Raw genomic sequence first — 6735 nt, forward strand, 5'->3', positions numbered from 1 at the left:
CTTGTCCATAGTTAGTAATCAACTAATTTAGATTTTCATTCCATTATTGTGTATATTTCCAAACTTTTTGTCTATTATTTATGTTATTTTATATATTTGTATTTATTTATTTTTATTATTATTATTTTGTTTATACATATAGTTTTATCAATTTTACTTTTTCCTATATAATTTTTTTTTCTAAATGATGGTTGTTGTCCTTTTCTTTTTATAGCCCTGATGAAGACCTGAAAGTCAGGTCGAAACGTCGGCATAAATAAATATGTTTTGTTTATTTATGTTGTTTCTTTGCTGACCGCACCAATTTATCTAAAATAATTTTTTAAGAGTGCATGAAATATTGTATTTTTTATAATGTCAATGTTCTTTTTTTTTTTTTTTTTGTTTTAACCTTTTAACACACTAAACATTAAAATTTGTACAAATCAATCAATTAATTTTCACAACACAATAATTATTTAATTGATTAATGAGTGCATTATTTTCAAAGGTTTTTGAATTTTTGGATATGATTTGATTAACTACCTTTACCTGTTAAAAATCTGTTATGGCTAAACAGTATAAAAAAACTTTATATAACTTGAAAATCTCAAATCTCCAGGTCTGACTAATAGCCATTTCTAATTTAACGGCTCATATATATCTTTCTGTGAATAAAATTAAAAAGGAACATAAAAGAATCATAAATGAAACATAGTAAATTCCATACCTGATTCTTTTCCTAAAGTAGAGGGATAGCGTTTAAATTATGAGTAATATATTAAAATAAATGTGTGTAATGTGATTTGTAATGCAGATGGTTTAGGAATTAACTACATTGCCTCTGATATATAGATTATGTAATTTATTCTTACTTAACATAGGGATTAGTTTTTAAAGATGTTGATTTTATAATGGTTTATAATTTGTCTTAGTTTCTATTGGTATAGTGAAGCTAAAGAATATTTAAAAATGGAAAATATATAAGCATAAAACAGCTAAAACATGTACGAATTTGAATAGAAATGGAAGTAATTATCAAAAGTTTCAATGTTACCTTTAGGTCAGATGGGCGATGCCTATGAATTGGGTTTATTTAGAATATATTATCGATAACTTTAGTATAACCAGCGTCAATTTTGAATTTTATTTAAATGTAGAGAGACGATTACTTTAAACTTATGGAAGGTGAAAAAAAAGTGGAAAAGTCGTTGAAGAAAATAATCCATTTTAATACTGACGGGGAGATGTCTTCATCGAAACTGAGAAACGGTCCTTTAACTGCACCTTGGTGACAATATTTCACGTCGGCGTCGGAGCCATAACCCTCAACGGACAGTGCTTCTTTCTTTTGGTATCTTCCTCCTTTCGTGAAGAAGACATTGAGGAAGATGTTGAAACACAAGCTTATAAATTATGCAGCGAAAAGCTACAAGTTGCCTCGCCTGACTGACAGTTCCTGCTTGGTTGATTTATCGAGGGACCAGCTCACAATGTGGTATGGGCCATTCACCAAATAACGCAACCCACAGCTCCCTCATACTAATTGGCCTAACAGTATCCACTGTTCTCGGGGCTAGCTCATAGTCGTTGTCGTGCCAAACAGAAATGAAATATTATCAGCAGACCTTGTAAATAGCCAGGTAATAGATAATTATCATTTTAGATTTAAAATAATACAACAAAAGAACTTTGACGTATGCTCCGAACTTCCTTTGTAGATTCATATCCTCAAATATTGTAATGTATGTAGCAAGATACAACTATTTTACTTATTCTAAGTTTAAAACCATTTAGGTATTGAAAGATATCTGCATCGTGTACCTTATTATCTTTAGGTTATATGAACGATTTCGTCTTCCTGGTTATTAATGGTATAATTACAAACCACAGAGAACAATAACTGACTGTGTTTCATGGTTTACAAATACATACATAGTATAGTCAAATTTATATTTTATATGTTTTGCGATATATTAAAAATGTTTTTTTTTTCCAGTTTTTAAAATAAAAGATATTGGATTTCTATCAATGGGTAAATTATCCACAGATCTGTATCATAGAATTATATAACTAACATCAAATTGACTTGTTATTTATATTTTAATATAGTTATAAATATATATATTTTTTTAATAATAGAAGAAGTTATTCAGAGTTAAATATATTTTATTTGTTCAAGAATTCTGGCCTAAATTGTAGGCTTTCATGAAGCCTATTTAAAAACTAAAATAACAACCATTATAAAAGATAAAAAGACAGAATGAAACAAGAAAACACCAAAATAGAACGATAAATAAAAATGAAAACATAGGATTATAAAAATTATAATAATAAATCAAGCTTGTACTTATAAAACATTATCATGAGAAATAGCAATAATCATAATATTATTTTTGATATTGTATGATGATACGATGATATCATAATATATAATATAATCATGATATTATATTTTCATTCTTTTTGATATCGTCCTATATAAATGATATGTGTTTTTCAGTTTTGTTATCAATCATAGTAGTTTTTATTTTATTTTTTTCATAGTCCCAATGGCCGGCCTACAATTTAGTCCGAAACGTTGGCTTAAATAAAATAATTTTGACTTATTATTGTCTTTCCCTCCACGAACTATTCTCTGTCGGACCCCTTACAATATAGATTTGTTGTAACGAATGGTTTGACAGTGTAAAAAATAGCCGGAACATGCTTAATAGACATTTCCCATTCCAGAACCAACAATAGACTACTATCACCAATTTATATATATATTTCCCATTTCAAAGATCATATACTACAGGGTACGTCCAAGAGTCCAGAAAACCAGCGTGCAACTTGGATGTACTCTTAAACTGTTTATTTTAATTTATGTTAATAATTTACCTATTATCCGAACAGACGACATGACTTTGATAATTAACAGTATCCTTTTAAATAAATGTATTAAAACAAGGGTTTTTTAGATTACAATTATTATTACAAATATAATTTTCTAAAGTCTATTTTGAGCCTTCGTTATATATTTTTTATAGTTTTTATTCATGATATTAATCCATTTTTTGAACATATCCTTTTTACGACATGCAAGAAATACTCAAAATAAAAATTATCTACTTATATTACAGTAAAAAAATTGTTTTTGCAATGGACTTATTACACATATATCTCCAATTACCTGTGAGAAACATCTGAGTAGTAATAAAAAGGATTGTATTAATGACATCATATAGCAGCTTTTATTCCTGAAAGCCTTGTATGGAACTTGCATTACTTCATGGCAAATACATCTCGACATTACTAAGAACACACCTGCGGTTAACAGCAGATAGAATCGGAATATCATTAAATATGAGTCCTCGACCATTTATATAATCACACAAACAAAATTATAGTAGTTGTATTGTTTGCAAGTTCACGTTTCAATTTTTTTTTTTATTTGTCAGCTACATGTAAGCATCCATATTACTTTTTAAATTAACAAAATATAAAAACACTACTACACATCTTTGAAAACGGAATACAATTTTTAAGCTTTACTAATCTAGATTGTTAATTAACAAAACAAGATTTTTCAAATATATACTAAAAAAATTTTTTTTAACGCAAATTAAATTAATTGAATTATAGCGTAAGTAAAAAAGGCAATTTAGTTATGCACAACATAATCTTTAAGAGCTTATGTTCTATTTTATTGTTTTTGTTTTTTTTAATTAAATCCAAAATCAGTTTTAAGAAAAAAAAGGATTGAAAAATCTAAGCTTTTATACAATTATTTTTTTATTTTTGTTAAGTATTTTTTTATGTTTTTAATTTTAATTTATTTATACCTGTAGGACAAGTAGTTTACTACAATAAGGCAAATTGTTTTAATTCCATTTGTTACAAGATTTTTTATGAACTTCCATTATGTAGTAACAAACATAGATATAATCTTCAACCTTATTTCCATAGATAGATAATTACTTTATTTATTGATAAGTATTATAATCTGCCACAAACTTATACAATGAGTACTAGTGGTGATTAAACACATTCATAAAAATTAAAAAACAGAAAAAATAAAATCTCAATATGATAAAACAAAGTAAAATAAATTATATAAAATTTTATAAACGCGACCTAAATATTCCCGAGCCCACTCTATGTGGGGTAGAGCAGGGCCCTTCGAGATCCCAGCGCAGTTCTCACACCGCGTCACTAGTAATGAGTAAGTGCACTAAAACCGCAATCACTCTACTTAAGCGAAGTATCTATTTTTTTTACAAAATGTCTCATGCCACTGCCATTTTAACCTTCGAAGTGGATCGTAAGAATGGATGGAACTGAATAAGGATTGAACCAAAGGATTAGGATGATTAAAAAGGTTTATATGGAATTTTGAAAATTTAGTTGGTATGAGGTCAAGGGCATAAGGGATATGAAGGTCATGGTGTAGTGTCCTGTTAGAAACGTAATAGAGTGCATTGACTATATTTCTAAGGATTTTGAAGTGAAAGGATTGGATACGAGGTTTAGCTGTTCTCCTAAGTTCAAGTCCGTAGGTCCAGATTGCTTTGAGGTTTAGTCCTATAGATTAGCAATTTGTTTTCTATCGAGAGATTAGAGGTCTTGCTGAGAACTCGGTGAAGTTGGCTGAATCATCTGTTCACCTCTAGTCTATCAAGTCTTGTATATTGGTCCCAAGTGAGTCTTTTATCAAGTATGAATCATGCTTATTATTAAAGCCACATTAACACTTATGAGTATACAGAAAAAAAATGATCATAAGCTTTTTTATCTTCTATAAAAAGGAAATTTATAATAAAACACTAATAATTTCTACGTATCAACATTCTGAAGCTGTGTTCATTGAACTGAAACGGTTCTTCAGACAACTAAAAGGACTAGCGTTCTAAGAAAAAGAGAAAAGAAACTCCTTGGAATTAAACCTTCAGCTTAGCCGTGCTCTTGGGGGATTTCCCCTATTCTTCAAAGAAATGACCATCGGCACTAAAATCACTTTCCATTTTCATTTTATGCTCTTCGCTTTCACAGTTCGTATAATCCTAAAATATCCTGGCTGATAATTCACGACGCTTTCACGAGTAGTTTGAAAAAATATACGATGATACATATATTTGGGAGTCTAGAGGTTCAGTCAATAATTAGTAAACGGAACATTTTTTGTTTTTATAGTCACCCTCCAGTGAAAAAATAAATAAATAAAGGATTTTCTCAGCTAATTATTAAAAACCGAAATGTGCAGAATACAAATTGAGATTAATAAATAAAAACCTAACTTAAATTGTTTGAATGAAAGAAGATTAAATTAATGTGACTATATTCCCAGAGATACAATTAACAACTATAATAATTATTGTATTTAAACCGAAATCAATAGACTGACTAGCTGCCGAAAAGAATACTTAGGTTCTGAAAAAACCAAATAACCCACACTTACCTTTCTCCATTTCACTCTTGCTCAATATTAAATCTGCCAAAACTAGAGCGAGTCGAATGTAATGGACAGTTATTAGTTACGTAAAATACATGTGTTACGAATACAAAACTATTGCCAGTAATGTGTCATGTTATTAGTATCAATGTGTATTATGTACACTTTAAAGTTTAATAATTAGTTAAGAAAATTCAAATTTACTAAAAAGGGTATTTTTCACTCTTGGGCTAGACTATGAGAGTAATGAAATATCTAAAAGCCAAAATAGTTGTTTTATTATTTAATGAGCCTTCAGATTCTTAAAAATATATATCATTACCAGTCAAGAAAAAATCTGGAATCTATAAGAGACTTTGAGAAATTATTTCCTTAAAAATAAAATTAATAAAAAACCTCAGACAAACTAAAAAAATTATTAATGAGGATCAAGGTGTAAAAACAAATTATCTGATTTAAATATCTTCAAAGCTAATTTGTTTCTTAGACAATAGATTAATCTCCTAGGACTCAATTTCATTAACGCAGTAGATTCTTTATTTCCTCCAAATTCGGTGGAAAATTATTTGCATGATAACTGACTAGCCGGATCAATTAAAATGTAACGATAAAACAATAAATGAAGAAAATTATACTATTATTATGAAATTTGTAGATATTGACTGTGATCATCAATTTATCAGGTTGTAAAAGGGAATACATTGACTTTGGGCAAATTAGAAGGCCACAGGTGAATTCTCGCTTCATGGGAGTCTCCTCTTTGACATCAGTATATTCTTTTAATATTTTTGGAAATGTATATTTTCTCTCATTTCTCTGCCTTCTCTGGATCTCTCCTTCTTCCTGCATCTTTAATCCTGTCAGGCACCCAGTCCGGACTTAAATACCCCTTCGTGCCTACAAGCATAGTACCCTGTAGAACGAAGTTACCATCTTTACAGTTGGCTCCTATAAGACTTACCCTTTCTATTCACCACTTAAACAGCTCGCTTACCTATTTGAGCATGCATTGGAGCTCGAGTCTTCTGCTATAGAGTACCTCACATAATCAATTGGAGTCAGATCATTTAACACAACCACTTCGACACTTTGTTGTTTTAAAAAATATATATACCTTCGGAAGAACTATGTTACAGCCATTATTATTTTATAAACTAATGTAACTTTAAAATATCTATAAAATCAAAATCAAAAATCTTATAAATCATCCGCTGGAACATGCAATGGATCTTCGTAGAAGTAACTATTAGATTTTCAGAAAAACAAGGATTAAAATAATTTTATGGTGATTATTAAATTAATTTAACATTTAATTAATAATT

General features: G+C 28.9%; 1 protein-coding gene across 3 annotated transcripts in view; it reads right to left on the reverse strand.

Annotated features, from left to right (window-relative positions):
- LOC106681895 (cadherin-99C) overlaps nucleotides 1–6735 on the reverse strand; it is a 430333-nt gene that overhangs the window by 126344 nt on the left and 297254 nt on the right. The window lies entirely within an intron of this gene.

The sequence above is a fragment of the Halyomorpha halys genome, unplaced genomic scaffold (genome assembly GCF_000696795.3).
Source record: "Halyomorpha halys isolate HHAL.00 unplaced genomic scaffold, Hhal_1.1 Scaffold373.1, whole genome shotgun sequence".
NCBI classification, from domain to species: Eukaryota; Metazoa; Arthropoda; class Insecta; order Hemiptera; family Pentatomidae; genus Halyomorpha; species Halyomorpha halys.